Source organism: Gopherus flavomarginatus, chromosome 1, assembly GCF_025201925.1.
Source record: "Gopherus flavomarginatus isolate rGopFla2 chromosome 1, rGopFla2.mat.asm, whole genome shotgun sequence".
NCBI classification, from domain to species: domain Eukaryota; kingdom Metazoa; phylum Chordata; order Testudines; family Testudinidae; genus Gopherus; species Gopherus flavomarginatus.
In genome coordinates, this window is record NC_066617.1 from 66308663 (window position 1) to 66328249 (window position 19587).

A 19587-nucleotide genomic window follows, 5' to 3' on the forward strand; every position below is an offset into this window, starting at 1 on the left:
CACCCATCTATTCAAGATCAAAATGTACTTCTACTTGTAATTCAGTAGCTGATACTTTCCTGCTAAGTCAATACAGAATAAATGTACCAGAAGTTCTGTGCTGCTGGAAGTATTATATTTTGGATAAGAAATAAAGCCAAGGGCTTTACCATTTGTGATAAAGATCCTGCTCAAGTTTTGTTGCGAAATAATAAGGGTTTTAATCCTTCTGTTGTGATCAAATTCCAATTTGGGTAATTTCATATTTGCTTACGTAGATACTTCTCAAATTTTGAATAGAAACAATATGCTTTTTCCTTTCTTTTCCTTAACTATCGTGTTATGTTACTGCTTGCTTTCCACCCCTGAGGAGGGCCTCATATCAATGTTTTTGTTTTTACTTGTGGTAGTCTTCAAAACAGTACAAACAGAGGAGTTTTTCTCCTCACCTGAAAAGGCACGGAGTTTACACTCTATGACTAATACACTCTACTGCATGCGTGCACGCACTCTCTGTCAGTCAGCTGTATACCTAGGGCAGATAGCACCACCTATTGTTATTAAGGTTACCCAACACTTCCCACGATAAGACCCTATTTTCAATTGTTTATAGCTTTGCCAAACTTTAACTGTTTGGGCTGAAATTTTCCATGCCAGGTCATTGCCTCAGTTTAAATTATTATTAATTATTATTATTATTATTATTATTATTATATTTTTTTATTTCAACCAAAACAGTTCAGCTGTTTCCAAAAACAAGGCTAGGGGAAAATACACTGTTTTGCCCATGTTACATTCTGGTGACTTTTTTTTAAAGCTCTAGTGCCCCAGGCTTTGGGAAAGGGACTTGAAACTTGGCAGGGAGTAGCCTTTATGTCAAGGATGTGCCTTTTGCCATCCCCATGAAAATCGACCCAAATTTGGCCAAGTTATAAGCCAAATGGCATAAGCTTTGAAAATGGCAGTTCATACATGCTTAGTAAAGACTTCTTAGATTTTAGAAGCTAGATGCCCTAAATAATCCATCCTCAATGGGCATGCTCCAGCCTGGGGCTGAGCAGGACTCTTTTCCTACAATTGTAGCTCTGGGCTACTGCAAGCCATGCTATGTCCAGGCATCTGACCTGAGAGCAAGGAGCCTATCTCTCTTGTGTTCTCAAGGACTTCCTGCTGGTGAAGGAGGAAGCAGACAAGTCAAATACAGAGGACTAGGACATATGAGTGATCAAGGGAGTAGATTGGGGCAAGGAACCTTGGAGCAGGCGGGGAGTAGGACTAGAGCCTGGGGCTGGAGAGAGAGAAAAACTCAGACTGGGAGTTGTGGGGAGATTGGTGTAGTGGGGTAAGGAGCAGAAGTGGTGCCAGGGTATTTGGTGCCCTAGGCGGGGGTCCTTCTGCACTCCCGGTCTTCGGGGCATTTCGGCGGTGGGTCCTGGAGCGAGTGAAGGACCGCCACAGAATTTCTGCTGAAGACCCGGAGCGCGGAAGGACCCCCTGCCGCCGAATTGCCACCAAGGGCGGCAAAATGCCGCCGCCCCAAATCCTGGTGCCCTAAATGGAAGCACCGGCCCTGGTAAGGAGACTTGGACTGGGATTAGAAGCCAGGAAGAAACTGGGATTGCTTCTTCCTCAGGTCACTTTGTTTACCTTAGATGCAAATGTACTTTTGTTTTCTTTTGCTTATGATCAAACCATGCTGTTTTTCTTATCTGTCTGATAGCTTGATCCATGCGGACAGGAGAATGCACATTCCTTTGTACAGGACAGGCTTGTTTATTAGCTGCCTCCACAACATTTTTAAGACTATATTTCCAGCATATATACATAACTCTTTGTACACAAACCATACATATATCATTCAACGATCTCCATTACCAACATGTCATTATTTTTTTATATGAAATCTTACAAGATGCTGTTTGGCTAAATATTCTGACAACAGTGTGTTGGGTGCTCCCTTTTCCAGTTGACATAAAGGGGCTCTTAGCGTCACAGAGGAGACAGGATAGAAGGGTCAAGCTGGGAGGAACAGGCAGAAAAGTGTTTCCACTATAACACTCATATCCAGAGCCAGGAATGGAACACAAGATTCCTGAGTCTCACCATGCCTCTGCTGTCAGCAAATATCTGTGAAACCCACTGGCAAAGGGTCCCATTCCTTTCTAGTGCTGGTACATGTAGGGTATGTCTACACTGCAAGAAGAGATACAGGACAGCAAGTTTCCGAACCTGAGAAAACTAACCTGGGCTCATGGGGCTTGCACTACAGGACTAAAAATAGTAATGTAGATGTTCGGTCTTGGGCTGCAGCCTGGGATCTGAGACCAGGTCTAAGCCCAAACATCTGCACTGCTATTTTTAGCCTCATAGTACCAGCCTCATGAGCTCCAGTCAGTTGACCCAAGCTCTGAGATTTATTGTCTCAAGTCTTTTTTTGCAGTGTACACATACCCACAGAGGATGACAACCTACTGCTGTTATCTATCACTCCCTTAGCTCAAGTGACAGAGGTCTGTGATGGATGAAAAGGTTCCAACCCTGCTGATGACCCATGCTGGTGTCTATATGATGCCACAACATGGAACTTCTGTTTTTTTTTTTCAGATTTCTATTTTAAAAACTAAGGAAATTACACACACAAAATTACACTAAGAGAACATTATTATGATTGCTAAGTCAAGCATGCAAAAGTTAAGAAATGCTTGCTTTTGTATCCATAATTCCACCCCCCTGTATGTATGCATTATGATATCTTTAATTACATGATCACATTTTTCCAGAGAACCCAACTCATTCATTGTACAGGATGGATTGAGCTCTGGGAGTAAACCAGGTTGTGTAATGAAGAAGGCTGTTGTCTGTAGGACCCAACTTTGTTTGTTTCAGAAGTTGGCAGGTGTGTAGTGAATGAGATGGGAGACTGCAGGAAGAGAAAGTGTGGCCTCAGGGTTAAGATAGCTGAATGCTGCCCTGGAAAATTAGATTCTATTCCTGCTTTTTCCATGAATTTCCTATGTGATGCTGGTCAAATACTTTAAGCCAGAATTTTCTTAAGTGGTCACTAATTCCTCATTTTCTGGATGCCAGACTTTAGACTTTGGGTCTGATTTGCAGAACTACTGAAAACTCACAGCTACAACTGAAGTTAATGGGAGCTGTACATATAAATTGTTTGAACATATAAAGTGCGATATAATGCTAAGTACTCTAAAAAATCAGATCATAGGTGCGTCAATTTGGACACTTTTGACCTTAATAGCTCTGTGCCTTAGTTCCCTCATCTGTAAAATAAGATAACACCCCTTCACCTCATAGGTGTGTTGTGAAAATAAATTCATTAATGTTTGTGAAGCACACAGATACTATAGTGATGAGCACCATAGAAAAGCCCATTAGGAAATGTATAATTCTGTCTTCACAGCAGGGTGTGAATAGTGTGCTGTAAATAAGGCCTGGAATCACCTGTTGAACAAGGAGAAAACAAACTATTGAATAGCTGCTCATTGAGTGAGTACTGTCCTTTTGGGTCACTGAATAAGTCCCGTGTTAAAAATAGCAGGTGATTATATAATTAGTGCATCATACTGTTTATGCATAAGGGGGCCAAATTAACGTTGTGGAGGCAACCTTAATTCTGGCATTTAACTTTTTCAGTGATTGACTTTGGATTGAAATAATGTTCTTTCAACATAGTTTTGTTCTCTGTGTGTAATACATACATACACCCCCACACAAAGCTAACTAAGGGACATATGTGATGCTTTTGTGTTATGCTCCTTCTCCTTAATGGAAATTATGTTACTAGGGGAACATATGCCTAAAGTGGCTTACAGATGAGGAGATGGCTGCAGTGGTAAGAAACCACAGTCTGATGAGAAAATTAAAACATTTGCACTTGCAGCACTAAGAAATGGAATGCAGTCAAATTCAAGAGAAAATGTAGAGTGTGATTTAAAATGGGAGGTGAAACAGTTATTATGACAATGAGTTCCCCATTAGAACAATATAGGAAGGGTCTTCCACAGACAGCAGATTTCACAGAAACAACAGACAATCCCCAGGGGCTCATTGAAAGAGGCCCCCCTTGGATAGCTGAAAGAAAATTGGGCAGGGAGGGAGAACACCCCAAGGAGATTTGGATGGGAGTAAATCAGCCAGGGTTGGTGATTTGAAGAAGTCCTGGCAGAAAAACACTATGTAAATAGGCATGCTTGTGTCATTTGTAATTTGTACATTATTTCTTTTCTTTCTGTTTGGACTGATGTTACGGGGTCTGCTCACCTCACCACTAGTGCACTTCCTCCTAGTCGCTCTGTGGATTAGCTGATGCCAGGTCTGATGCCTCCTTTCTAGCTCTTGCCACATGCCCTGCCTTCTCTTCCTGGCTGTCAGTGAGGCAAGATGCTCTGTGTACGTGGCTTAGCCCTCCAGCCAAGTCACATGCATCCTACCCTTCCAGGGTATCAGTCTCTTCCAAACAGGCTCAGGCAGTCTTCCTGTTTGCTGCCCATCAGGTGCCACTTCCCCAATGGCTGGCAGGGGAACCCAGGCCCATCCTCTACTCCAGGTTACAGCTCACTGCTAGTGCGCCTCCTCCTGGTCACTCTAGGGATTACATAAGCCACCTGATTCCCCTTAGCTATGGCCTGTCTGTTAACTGTCCCCCTTCTTAGCCTACATTAACCTCTTCAGGCCAAACATGAGATTAACACCTGATCACATTTGGGTCATAAAGGGCATCACCATTTTGGACTCCATTGGCACAGTGGGTGGAATTGAGACAGATAGGAGGATGTTGTGCTGAGGGTTGGGTGAAATCTCATTGAAGCTGTTGGGTGTGACAGCCACCCTTCATTCAGCACAAATATAAGAAGCAGTTAAGCTCCTTTTTGGAGCAAAATACCTGAAACTATAGGAGACACCACTCAAAACATAGGGTACATATGAAACTGGTCAGAAGCCAAGCCCAGAGGTAGATTAAGATTTATTGGGGCCCTGAACACAAAGAACATGTGGACCCCCCTTGCAGGGGGGCCCTGCCACATACTCTTTCTCTTCGTCCCAAGTCTTCACCCTCTAGCCAGGCCAGAAGCTGGAGCTGAGCAGTGGTAGGAGCCGCTTAGGGAGCCTGGGCCGCTGTGGGCCACCTCGGACACTCTACCTGCCCTGGACAGCGCACCCCAGGAGATGGGGACATGGGGTAGGGACTGGTCTTGGGCCTCCTGGCCCCCTGCCCAGGGCAGGTGAAGGGTCTAGGGCCCCCAACAGCAACCCAGGCTCCTTGGGTGACTCCTACCGCTGTCTGGCTCCAGCTTTGCCTGAGGGTGGAGCCTCAGGGAGAAGAGGAGGAGCAGAGAGCAGGCCACTGAGGGGGAAGAGGAGGGGCTGGGGATGAGGCCACAGTTCTGGTACTGGTGACCCCCCCACACTTCTACACAGGTTCCGGTGCTCCTATGGAAGCCCCCAAATTGGCTGGGGACCCTGGGCATCAGCCCCATGGGCCCTTGTGTTAATCTACCACTGACCCCTGGGCAGGAGATGATGGAATGTTTTATACTCTGCTGCTCCTTTAACGTCAACATTTGGAATCTGTTGGCCTCAACACTGAGAGTTTCACTGTTGCGTGAGCAGGCTTATGGACACTTGGCTTTTGGACTTTTTCAGGCACCAGAGGATTCAGCATTTACCTTGCTAAGGAAGGCAGAACAGACATTTGCCATGTAGTGTCTTTGAGCCCCTGGCAGTTGCTAACTCAGTAGTTCTGTGTTACATATAGCAAAGCTGTTCAGCCTGTTTTCAGGCACAGGATGACTCACCTGACACTCTAGTTCAGACTATTCTTACAGTTATTCAGTTGCTAGCAGTGGCGGAGAGCAAACAGATTAGTTTGGTAAAATGGCAGTTGGCACAAGACCTTGTTGCATCAAAATGACCTTTTCATTCTTAGGACAAAGTGTCTGGCATGGGGAGCGTTCTGATGTTTTCTTTTTTAGCTGTGTATTGTACCCATTGTGACTGTGGTTTGTGGGGTTTGTTTTGAAGTTTTTATTTAATACACATGAACAAAGACAGAGGCAGAGCTGTCGGTCCAAAGTGGAGGGGCTGGGATCATTTCCTTTTGGCTTGTTGGTGAATCACATGCCACTCGCTTACCGTAAAGTTTTCCTTTTTGATGGATGTTATAGAACCAGCTGGGTGCCTGCGCTATTTTAGCCAGATAAATAATGCAGGGATAGGAAGGCCCATGAAATACTCAGCACCGGACATCCTCCCCTACCTCACAACAGCTTCTCCCCACACAGTATTCTAAGTTGAACATTCCAATCGCCCTTTCTTCCCTCTTTATACAGAGATGGCCCTGCCAAGTCCAGCTCCTGGTCTGGGGTCGGGTTCTGATGTCGATTATGCTTCATTTTGGATCAGGCCCGAAAGGTCAAAATCTCAGTCCTGTTAAAAGTAATGGCAAAGCCCCTGTTAAGTTCAGAGGGACCAGAATTTGACACTGCTTGTGTGCCTTTGTTCACACCTGACCGCTGGGATGATACCCTCTTCTCGGACTTCACCAGCTGACTTTTGGGAGATCCCTACTCCTAAGCCTCTTGACATTGTCTGACCAGTACTGGCCTCTGCTTGATTGCTGGTTTATACCCCTCTCCATTACAATCTCCTCAGCTTGTCTTTGAGTAAGCAAAGGGATTTGCTCTGGGCAATGGGTCACATTGCATTACAGCTAGTCACAATTATTCCATCAAAACCATTTTTTAGACAAAAAATGGCCATTTTAATGTTCTGGGGTTTGGGAGTTTTTTTTAATAGAATCTTTTTTTTTTTTTTTTTAAACTTAAAACTGGAAAGTGTTCCATTTTGGGTAATTTTTTTCAATTTTGAAAAATCGAATGTTCCTGCAAACCAAAATGTTTTCACTTTTTCAATCAAAACCTGGAAAGTTTTTGCCATTTTTTTTCATTTCTTTCAAAACATTTTTTTTTCATTTCTTTCAAAAAAAAAATTCTGGAAAATACTTACCATTATCTGACCAGCTCTGACCAACTCTTCTGTCTGCCCTGCTAATGGGGTAAAATCACAGTCTCTGGCTATATCTTCATTGCAAAAAAATGTATTTTTACATCGAGATAACTAACCTGAGAGAGTTGTCTTGCTATAAAATCCTAGTGAAGACAAAGCACTGTAGCTTTTACCTCCATGTCTCTGTAGCTAGTTGAGGTCTGTGGGACTTTGTGTTGACGTTGACTAGCTACATGAAGGTAAAAACTACCTGTGCCTTGTCTCCACTAGGATTTCACATCAAGCTAGAGATATCAATATATTTATTATTATTTATTGTATGTATTCTAATAGCACCCAGGAGTCCTAGTCATGGATTAAGATTCTGTTGTGCTTGGCACTGTACAAACAGAACAAAAAGATAGTTCCTGCCCCCATGAGCTTACAATCTATGGGTATGTCTTCACTACCCGTCCGATCAGTAGGCAGTGATCAATCCAGCGGGGATCGATTTATTGTGTCTAGTCTAGACGTGATAAATCAACCCCAGAGCACTCTTCCGTTGACTCCTGTACTCCAGCTCTTGGCCACCGCTGCTACCTCGGGGCTACGGCAGCAGGGCTCTGGCAGCGATTTAAAGGGCCGCTGCTGGGAGCCCCAGGAGCTTTAAATTGCCGCTGGAGCCCTGGGGCTCCCAGCCACCGCCGCTATCCTGGGGCTCCAGCAGCAGGCCTCTTGTGGCGATTTTAAGGGCCCGGGGCTCTGGCTGCTGCTCTCCATTCAATTTTATATTGAATTAGTCATCCTAATATCAAAACATACCATTTTTGCGTGAACACATGGCCTTAAACTGAAATAAGAGCAGCCATGCTGGAGTTTACTCTGGTTTAACTAAATCAGTTTAAATTCACCCCTTCAGTTAAACCAGGGCAACTTTTACATGTAGACAGCCCCCATGATTATTATATTGCCTTACATTTGATGCCATCAAAGAATGAATCAAAACCAGCAATATATTGACAAGGCAACACATGCAGAGTTAGGGTTACTGCAAGGCCCAGGATTACAGTTAGGCAAATATTCAAAAAAACATGAGACAGACAAATCAAGACCATAGGCTCTTCCACAGGCTGTCGCTTAATAAATTGATGATCTTACCTCTCCATAAAAGGGCATCTCCTGTTGTCTTATCCTCTTGCACAGCTTTTATACCCGTGTAACTCCTTTGACTACCAATGGAATTAGACTGGGGGCCGGTGCTCAAAGTCCTGCAGCCACATCCCAGGGCCCAAACCTGAAGCCCTGTGGGCTGGGGATGGAGCATACAGCCGAAGCCCAGGCCAGAGAAGGTGGTGGGGGCCAGGAGTAATGGGGAAGAGGGGTGGTGAGCCCGGGGCCCTGCGGCTGGGGGACAGAGCCTGCCACTGCGCAGCCAAAGCCCAGGGTGGCAATGGGCACCAGGGACAATTGGAGGAGGGGGATGTGAGCTTGGGGCCAATACCTGTCACCACACAGCTGGGGGCCCGAGCCCGAAGCCCTGTGGCTGGATCCCAGGGTCTGAGCCTGAAGCCCTGTGAATGGATCCTGGGGTCCAAGCCCAAAGCCCTGTGGCCAAATCCTGGGTTCCGAAGCCCTGCGGCCAGGGGACAGGGCACATGGCTAAAGCCCAGTGCTAGAAGAGGTAGCGGGGGTCAGGGACTATGGGGATAAGGGGGAGAGAGATAAACCCGTGGCCGGAGAAGGCAGCAGGGGCCAGCGGTAATCTGAATACAATATATATTTAATGTAAAATACCATCTGGGCCTTTTTGTGGCATAATGTTTTTTGCTAACTCAAAGTTCTTAATTCACTTGCAAAATGCAACTGTAGAGCTAACAGCACCTACATCATATTTAAACACTTCTTAAGGAAACAATATAGGTTTGTGAAATTCTGTAAGTGGGAGGTACTGCCTTGTAATTTGAAAAAAAAAACTGTTGCAGGACTTGTTGCAGTGAAGAGTTTAATCAGAAATGATTCTATAAAACTTGGCTGTATATATTTGTGCAAATTATATAATATCATACATGCACACATAACCAGGGGTAGCCATACTTTGCCTGAGGAAGGGGAACACTGCAACTTGCTAGGGTGCTAAGAGATGCAGTTATGATAATTTACATTATGTGGATTAGATTGCAGTTTTATTATTATGTAAGCAGAGTCAGGATAAGCTCTACCCTGACATCTGGTGGAAAGAATGTCAGAGAGTTTATTTGCATAGACACGCCTACCCTATCCCAGATTGCTGAGCGGTGGGACTGCTTGGTGACAAATGACTCACCCTCAGTTGGGTGGTACTTGCTAGACAAGGGTCATGGGTTCCAAACCCCAGTGAAGTAGAGAGGCTGGGGACAGGTATCTGTGCCTGGTGGTGCAGGCGCCTTGTGGAGCCAGAAGCACCAGTTGCACCTCCTCCTCTCTCCACTGTGGAATGTCAGAGTTGATTTTTTTATTCCCTCAAGAATCTAAATACAGGTTGCTGAGCTGAATGCACTTTGGGCTAATGGTGCACTAGCACTGGGGCTCCCCCACTAAGAGCTGAGATCACTAAGAGTTGAAATCACAAAAAAGCTGAAATGACTTAGCTGAGAGCACTGAGCATTGTGCTAGCTAGTGGGGGAGCCTGAAGATATGCTGTGGAACAGAGCAGCTGGCGGAGTGGAGCAGTTGCGGGGACGGCTGGAGCGGATCACGGGACAGCTGGTGGCAGCAGAGCGGCTGGCAGAGCGGAGTAGCTGCGGGACGGGTGGAGCGGCCCACAGAGTGAGCGGAGCCGAGCAGTTTTGCAGAGCAGCTCATGGAGCAGAGCCGCTGGTGGAGCGGAGCAGTTCCTGAGGACGGCTGGAGGAGCAGAGTGGAGCGGCTGGTGAAGCGGAGCAGTTCGTGGAGAAGGCGGAAGCAGAACCCACGGAGAGGCAGGGCAGTTGGCCCTGGACCACGTAAGGTGCCCCTTTCTACCCAGGCTGGGGGGAGGGACCTCTACAGATAGACTCTCGAACTCTGGGGTGGCATTGACCAGAGACTTTTGGGTTGTTGGACTTTGGGGTGATTGGACTTAAAACCCTAAGCGGAAAAAGGACAGTGCCAAACGTACTTGGAGGTGGGTTTTTGTTTATGGTTTGTGTTATAACCCTGTTTGTGGTGTTTCTCCAATGGGATGCCGCATTGATTCCTTCCTTTATTAAAAAAGATTTTGCTACACTCAGACTCCGTGCTTGCGAGAGGGGAAGTATTGCCTCCTAGAGGCGCCCAGGGGGGTGTGGTATGTGAGTGTCCCAGGTCACTGGGTGGGGGCTCGAGCCGGTTATGCATTGTGTTACTGAAACGGAACCCCTGGATACTGAACCCGGCCCTTGTTGCTGCCAACTAGAGGGGCAGAAGGGTTACATTTTTGGGGGCTCGTCCGGGATCCCTGGGTCAGTACCCCTCGCAAGCACTTGTTGAGTGTTCCACTGTATTGGGAAATAATTATGTTTATATTTTGAGGAAACTACTGTTTGTATAATGGCTAATATGTCGGGTTTGTTGGGCCCCAGTCCTGCAGCCTCTAGCTCAGGGGCGGCAGACTCAGCCTATGATTGGGCAAAAGCACTGGGGCATATATTGGAAAAGATTGTGTTGGCCTATGCTACGTCAAACTCTTGTCGTAAGTTAAGGTTATTTGATGGGGAAGAGGAGTTTGAACTTTGGTCGGAGCATACTACTGAAATGCTGCGGGATTGGGCCGTACCCAATGTAGAAAAGCGACGATGTCTAATAGAGAGCCTTAGTGGCCCAGCATTAGATGTAATTCGCACCCTGAAGCTCACTGACCCTGAGGTCAGTGTGAAGGACTGCCTAGAGGCCCTTGATAATACCTTTGGGAGCGTAGAGGGCCCTGAGGACAGTTACTGTAAATTCATTAATTCCCGACAGCAAAGGGGTGAGAAAATTTCAGCCTACATACAGAGGCTGGAGAGACTACTTCAGAGAGCTGTTATGAGGGGAGCAGTGACTGCTGAGCAGATGGATCAGACCAGACTGGCTCAAGTTGTAAGAGGGACTCAGTATCGGAACCCAATCCTACTTCATCTCCGACTAAGAGAACGGCAGGAACATCCCCCAAGTTACTCCCAGCTGATAAAGGAGGTCAGGGAAGAAGAAGAAAGGCAGGCAGCCAGCGAGTGTTGGGAAGCCCAAACATTGGAACGAGCCAGTACGACACCACCGCCAATGGCCAGTGTACTGATGGTGAGCACCACAGAGGAACTTGCCCAACAAATGCAGGTCCTGACAGAACGGATAGCTGAGCTGCAAAGCATCATTGACCAAGCTAAGACTTCCCGGAATAAGGAGCCTCAGACTGTGATGATAGAGAAGTCAGTATCTAGAGTCACCGTCCCACCTCGCCGAATGGGGAAAGGACACTTCTTTTGCTACCGGTGTGGTCAGGATGGGCACAGTGCTGCTAACTGCCATAAGGAAGAGAACCCCTCCTTAGTGTATGAAAAGCTGAGGATCAGTTGGGAGAGATCCAGTAGCTGCCAGAAGGTCCGGGGACAGAGACCATCTAGGCCTAGAGGATTTGAAGATTCCCCCAGAAGAGACCAACCAGCTGGGATCCCTGCAGGACTGATAGGGCCTCGAGCAGAGGTCATGGTGAGGATTGAAGGGGCGGAGTGTAAAGCTGTGCTTGACACTGGATCTCAAGTGACTATTATATTTCAGTCATTCTACCAACAGATGCTTAGGCACCTGCCCATACAGCCACTGACTGGCATTGGTCTGTGTGGCCTCAGCATGGATGAATACCCTTATCAGGGCTATGTCATAGTACACCTGGAATTCCCAGAAGAGATTGCTGGGGTAAGACAGGAGGTGGACACTGCTGCTTTAATATGCCCTGACCCCAAAGGAGCCTCTGATGTGTCTGTGCTAATAGGGACCAACTCCAGCCTCTTTAGGATACTGGCCGATTACTGCAGACAGCAAGCAGGAGACCAATATCTGAATACCTTGGTGATACACACACACTGTGCCGAGGCTTACAGAAAAATTGAGGACACGAGAAAAGTGATGCCTGATTTGCCAGTCGGAGCACTGAGGTATGCGGGCCCGGTCCCTTTAGTGGTGCCTGCCATGTCAGAAAAGGAGGTGATTGTCAGGAGTACCTGCCTAAAAGGCAGTAAGGAAACATTAGCTGTGGTAGAGCAGCCAACCAAGGGAGGGCTCCCAGAAGGAGTGCTGGTTCTCAGCGGAGTCATAACCCTACCTGCTGAAGCCCAGGAGGAGGTGACGATACTGGTTGCTAATGAAACACGCCGTGATGTGTTTGTAAAACCAGGGCAGAAGATTGCAGACATTTTTGAGCCTGAAAGCGTTGTGAGACCCCAGTGTGAAGCTGAAGTTCCAATGATAGATCCTGCGAAGTTTGACTTCGGGGACTCACCGCTGTCTGAGGAATGGAAGGATCGCCTGAGGAAGAAGCTTTGCGAGAGATCCAAGGTGTTCTCACTACATGAGTGGGACGTGGGATGTGCAAAGGGAGTGGAACACCATATCAGGCTACAAGATCCCCGACCCTTCAGGGAGAGGTCTAGGAGGATTGCCCTCTCTGAGATGGAAGACGTGCGCCATCATCTTCAAGAGCTGATCGCAAATGGTATCATCACAGAGTCACGAAGCCCCTATGCCTCACCCATTGTGGTCGTTCGTAAGAAGAGTGGAAAAATCCGGATGTGTATTGACTACCGCACCCTAAACAGGCACACTACGGTTGATCAGTACACCATGCCTCGAGTACAAGATGCCTTGGACTGTTTGCTGGGTAGTCAGTGGTTCTCTGTGTTGGATCTTCGGAGTGGATACTACCAGATCCCTCTGGGTGAAGAAGATAAGGAGAAGACAGCCTTCATCTGCCCATTAGGGTTTTATCAGTTCGAACGCATGCCCCAAGGGATTTCTGGAGCACCTGCCACATTTCAACGTCTTATGGAAAAAGTCGTGGGAGACATGAATTTACTGCAGGTGTTAGTTTACTTGGATGACCTGATTGTGTTTGGAAGAACCCTGGAGGAACATGAAGAAAGACTTCTTAAAGTGCTCGACAGGTTGGAGGCATACGGTTTGAAGCTTTCAATTGATAAATGCCAGTTCTGCCAAACCTCAGTGAAGTATGTAGGTCACATCGTGTCCCAAGAGGGTGTGAGTACTGACCCCGATAAAATAGAAGCACTCACTACCTGGCCACGTCCCATTAACTACAGAGAACTCAAGACGTTTCTTGGATTTAGTGGTTACTACCGCAGATTTGTGAAGAACTATGCTACGATTGTAAAACCTCTGAATGATCTTACCAGGGGATACCAGTCCAACAAGAACAAATCTAAGACCCAGAATAAGCGGAGGCCTCCAAAGCCGCCTTTGCAGAGACACTATGGCCCCTTCGAACCATTTGGGCCGCGGTGGGATGAAAGATGTGAGAGAGCTTTTCGGGAAATCATTACTCGCTTAACTCATGCTCCCGTCCTAGTCTTTGCTGACCCAAGCAAACCGTTTATCCTGCATACTGATGCCAGTTTGGAGGGTCTGGGAGCAGTACTGTATCAGGAAGTGGAAGGCAAACGCAAACCGGTAGCCTTTGCCAGCCGAGGACTGTCTGACAGTGAAACTCGCTACCCCATCCACAAGCTGGAGTTCTTGGCCTTGAAATGGGCCATCACTGAGAAATTCCGAGACTACTTGTACGGTGCTCAGTTCCAGGTGTGGACAGACAACAACCCACTGACCTATGTGTTAACAAGTGCTAAATTGGATGCTACAGGCCAGAGATGGGTGGCCGCCTTGGCTAGCTATGAGTTCAGCATTCAATACCGATCAGGGAGGAGCAATGTAGATGCAGATGCCTTGTCCAGACGTCCGCAGGCACCTGATGTTGCTGTGATACCCACGGATGGCGTGAGAGCTATTTGCAGTGTGAGTCGCCGAGAGCCGGAGGCCCATGAGAGCCTTCATGGATGTGTTGCTGAAGCTTTGGGCCTACCCCCTGAAGGCGTGCCTTCTGCTTCAGTGAACTACATTGCTTTGGACCAATCTCCCTTGCCCATGCTCAATACGGCTGACTGGCAAGAGGCCCAACTACAAGATGCTGACATTCGTGATACACTACTTGCCAAAAGAGGGGGGCGAGGCCCAGCTGAGGTTGTCCCACCTACCCCAGAGGGCAAACTACTATTGAGAGAATGGACCAAACTAAAACTGATTCAGGGAGTGCTACACCGCACGACCACAGACCCTCTACAAAAGCAACGGAATCAACTAGTGCTGCCAAAAGATTACAGAGCCCTGGCCATGAGGGCCCTGCATGATGACTTTGGACATTTAGGGATGGAGAGGACCCTGGAACTTATCCGCAGTAGATTCTATTGGCCACGGATGGCTGAAGATGTTCGCCGGAAATGTGAGACCTGCGCGCGATGTGTGCAAAGGAAAACTCTGCCCACGAGGGCTGCATATCTGAAGAACATCACCAGCAACAAACCTCTGGAGCTGGTTTGCATTGATTTCTTGTCTTTAGAAGTGGACAAGAGGAATATTGGGAACATCCTAGTAGTGACCGACCATTACACGCGATATGCGCAGGCATATCCCACACGTGATCAGAAGGCCACTACCGTCGCTCGAGTACTGTGGGAAAAATATTTCTCAGTTTATGGATTCCCAGCCCGGATACACTCGGATCAGGGACGAGACTTTGAGAGTCACCTTCTGAAGGAGGTGCTGAGGATAGCAGGAATTAAAAAGTCAAGGACAACGCCTTATCACCCACAGGGTGACCCTCAGCCAGAGAGGTTCAACCGAACCCTGTTAGATATGTTAGGGACTTTGCGGCCAGAGCAGAAGGCAACCTGGAGCCAACATGTCGCATTTCTAGTGCACGCCTACAACGCCACAAAGAACGACGCTACGGGAGTCACCCCATATCTCTTAATGTTTGGGCGAGAACCAAGATTACCCATAGACTTGTGCTTTGGTGTATCCGAGGATGGAGATAGCTATGAAACTCACCAGCAATATCTATCCCGTCTACGAGAAAAGCTGCGGGATGCTTATCACTTAGCTACATCTGCAGCTCAGAAGAATGCAGGCCGCAACAAACATCGATATGATGCTAGGGTACGTCTGCAAGAGCTCCAGCCAGGGGACAGAGTCCTGCTGAGAAATTTGGGTATTGCTGGCAAACACAAGATAGCTGACAGATGGAAGGCAATACCTTACTTAGTGATGGAAAAGCTAGGAGACCTGCCGGTCTACAAGATAAAACCTGAAGAGGGTCCAGGGCAGACCAAAACCGTGCATAGAAACCTTTTGCTCCCTGTGGGAGAATTGGTAAGCAGCCCTTATGAGGTGGACCACAACAGGGCAACTGGGCAGAACAAAGGTGCTGTACCAAAGCCGCCTTCCAATGTGGACAGCCGGCCTCCTGCAGCTAACCTACCCCTACTCGGCACATCTGACAGTGAGTCTGAGGAGGAAGACACAACCATGGTGTATCCTGGGATGAAGACAAGATTTCAGTCTCGATCCGCTGAATCAGAAGAGAGCACATCCTCTTCCGCCCTAAACCCTATGGCAGAAGTATTTAGGCCCATTCCTGACATCCCTGAGCCACTGGTGGGACCCCCGTGTAATGACTTACACAGGCTATTGGACAATGGTGACATACAGGTGGAGGATGTCCAGAGCACCTGCGACCCTCCACTGTTAGAACTAGAAATGCAGGAGCCTATGCCAGTATCTGAGGGGAACTCACAGGAAACCTCCCCATCCGGCACTCAAGAGGATGTCCCCCCTACCATAGCAACAGAGATTCTTAATAGGCGAGACAGGGTAATAAGACCAGTGAAACGGTTAACTTACGATGCACCTGGGGTGATTAGTGAGGAGCCTATACATTTAGCACACAGGTTTGTGAAAGCTAAAGTGGGCTATCTAATGCCTTTTGGAGGGGACCAATAAGTTGGTATAGTAGGGAATGTGATTTGTCGGGACGACAAATTCTTGGCTGGGGGAAGGATGTAAGCAGAGTCAGGATAAGCTCTACCCTGACATCTGGTGGAAAGAATGTCAGAGAGTTTATTTGCATAGACACGCCTACCCTATCCCAGATTGCTGAGCGGTGGGACTGCTTGGTGACAAATGACTCACCCTCAGTTGGGTGGTACTTGCTAGACAAGGGTCATGGGTTCCAAAACCCAGTGAAGTAGAGAGGCTGGGGACAGGTATCTGTGCCTGGTGGTGCAGGTGCCTTGTGGAGCCAGAAGCACCAGTTGCACCTCCTCCTCTCTCCACTGTGGAATGTCAGAGTTGATTTTTTTATTCCCTCAAGAATCTAAATACAGGTTGCTGAGCTGAATGCACTTTGGGCTAATGGTGCACTAGCACTGGGGCTCCCCCACTAAGAGCTGAGATCACTAAGAGTTGAAATCACAAAAAAGCTGAAATGACTTAGCTGAGAGCACTGAGCATTGTGCTAGCTAGTGGGGGAGCCTGAAGATATGCTGTGGAACAGAGCAGCTGGCGGAGTGGAGCAGTTGCGGGGACGGCTGGAGCGGATCACGGGACAGCTGGTGGCAGCAGAGCGGCTGGCAGAGCGGAGTAGCTGCGGGACGGGTGGAGCGGCCCACAGAGTGAGCGGAGCCGAGCAGTTTTGCAGAGCAGCTCATGGAGCAGAGCCGCTGGTGGAGCGGAGCAGTTCCTGAGGACGGCTGGAGGAGCAGAGTGGAGCGGCTGGTGAAGCGGAGCAGTTCGTGGAGAAGGCGGAAGCAGAACCCACGGAGAGGCAGGGCAGTTGGCCCTGGACCACGTAAGGTGCCCCTTTCTACCCAGGCTGGGGGGAGGGACCTCTACAGATAGACTCTCGAACTCTGGGGTGGCATTGACCAGAGACTTTTGGGTTGTTGGACTTTGGGGTGATTGGACTTAAAACCCTAAGCGGAAAAAGGACAGTGCCAAACGTACTTGGAGGTGGGTTTTTGTTTATGGTTTGTGTTATAACCCTGTTTGTGGTGTTTCTCCAATGGGATGCCGCATTGATTCCTTCCTTTATTAAAAAAGATTTTGCTACACTCAGACTCCGTGCTTGCGAGAGGGGAAGTATTGCCTCCTAGAGGCGCCCAGGGGGGTGTGGTATGTGAGTGTCCCAGGTCACTGGGTGGGGGCTCGAGCCGGTTATGCATTGTGTTACTGAAACGGAACCCCTGGATACTGAACCCGGCCCTTGTTGCTGCCAACTAGAGGGGCAGAAGGGTTACAATTATTTCTTGTCTTTAATAGTGCAAACAAGGACAGCAGTGGTTGGGGCAGCACTGGAGACATTTTTTTGTGGGGATGTGTTCAGACAAGTGGGTTTTGGTTGCCTGGAGAAAGAATTGTGGAGAAAGCAGGAAGGCTGATTTTACTGTTATATTATTGAATGTCTTTTTATATGTGTCAGACACCCAGTTGTTTGGGGAGTGGCACCACAATAAATACCTCAGTATGAGAAATAATTAAGTGTCTCACTGATGTGAAGGTAAATAATGAGACTCAAAACATACATCCACAGGCAGTGAGCCAATATCACCCAAAAAATGAATGGGTGCTGGCTGGTGAATTTGTGTGTGCAGAGTAACAGGCAGTTATGCTAAGTCAGTGCATCCTTGCAGTCGCCTGCACCAGCTCAGCTCCTTTGGAATTCCAGCTGTGACTTCATGCTGCTTTCCCCTTGCAGAAAGCTCCATGTGAGGCTGGTGATGGTTTAAATGGGTGAGATTTCAAAATGTAGTGAGTGAGAGACTAAATGCCTCATTGGACACAATTTCTAGAACTCTTAATTGCAAGAATGAGGGCTTTGCTATACAGAGAAATTGACTAGCTATTTTGGAAGAGCTTCCCGGATGGACACACTGTTCCAAAATAAAAGTGATTTTTTAAAATTCTGGAAGAATTACTCAACTTTGGAAGTGCACTAATTACTCTGGAATAAAAGTGACTTTTATTCTGGAATAGTGTGTGTCTAGCTGGGGAGAATATTCCAGAGCTATTCTGGAATAGCTGTGTCAGACAATTCCCTGTGAAGGCAAGCCCTGAAGTATTAAAAAGGCAGCAAGTAGAACTGGTCAAAAGAATTATCAAGATTTTTAGTGAAAATTTCATCTTTGTTTAAATTTAAATTGAATGTACTTGAAATTGTATTCATTTATTTTTTTACCAGCTCTAATGTCAATGTTCGTCTATCGACCTATCCTATTTGCAGCTGTTGGAACCTGCAGAGAGAAATAGTCACTGCTGACTATTGACTCAGTGCAGCAGGGGCCAGAACCAAAGCCCTTTGAAGTCAATGAGATTCTTCTGTGTGCTTTGGATCAAGCCCTAGGTGTGGCCCAGTAACGCCACTCTGATTATAAGAAAGGTGAGGAATGGCTTCTTTTTTTTTTGTCTTAGCCTAGTAAAGCTATGGAAAAACAAATAACCACATATGGATATAAACACATGTATTTGTGTAATAAAAATGTGTATTAATTAGTACAATTTCTGTAAAATTCTATTATTTAAGTAGTATTAATGCCCTAGCTATTAATGACACATCTATTGGAAACTGTACTGTCACTAGAGATGTGTCTTTTAAAAGCAATGGCAATGATGTCATGTTGTTTGAACTTTCTGGGTGTAGCCACTGTGTTTAGCCAATGTAAATAAGTTGCAGACTCTCCCTGGAGAAAACATGAGGTTTTGTGATGAGGTTCTGAGCTCATCAGGAACAAGCTCAGCACTTCATGGGCTTGAGGGTCATAATTACCTTATATGGTGTAATGTTTTGGTCTTGATTTTCATTCAGCCTCTTGTATACCTCCATTGCTTGAGGTAGGTTCAACTCAAGTAGGGACTTTTCATCTTTTAATTCTTGTGACCATGATCTTCCACTGCCCTACAAGTTCCTTGCAGCACTTGGGGCTACAGAAGCTGTCATTAAGACAAGAGGCTGCTACTTTCAAAAGCGGTGTGACAGCAATGCTAAGGAATATCTTCCTGAAAGCATCACTGTTCTGAATTTGTTGTTTTTAATGCCAGCCAGAAAATTGATAGGATGATTCACAGATGCCATTACTTGGCTTCTCTAGTTTTCATTTATCATGTGGATGTTATATCCATTCCATCAAACAAAATCCAGCACACTCACCTAACCTTCTTCAAGATCTACGTATTCATACTATGGCTGTGATATCTTTAATCAGATATTTCATCCCAGAAGTGCGTTCTGGGTTTGGATGATTTTTCATCCAAGTGGTCCTTTTATTTATTAAGCCACATTATCTACATCTTGTTTGATATACTGACCAGAAAAAGAACTCAGGAATAGTCGGTCAGAACAAAAGGGGGAAATCGTGCTGCTGGGAACTTGTGATACATCCACCAAGCAAATGAAATTAATTGGCTTGCAATCTCCTGCTTACTAAAGGCATTTCCTGTAGGTTTCACTACAAACATTTCAAATATAACCCCCTAGTCATTCCTCAACTGGCCCATCATGGAAAAGACCAA

At 46.8% G+C, this 19587-nt stretch overlaps 1 protein-coding gene across 2 annotated transcripts in view; it reads left to right on the top strand.

The window, feature by feature from the left end:
- Nucleotides 1-19587, top strand: part of RASSF3 (Ras association domain family member 3) — a 156217-nt gene that overhangs the window by 52583 nt on the left and 84047 nt on the right. The window lies entirely within an intron of this gene.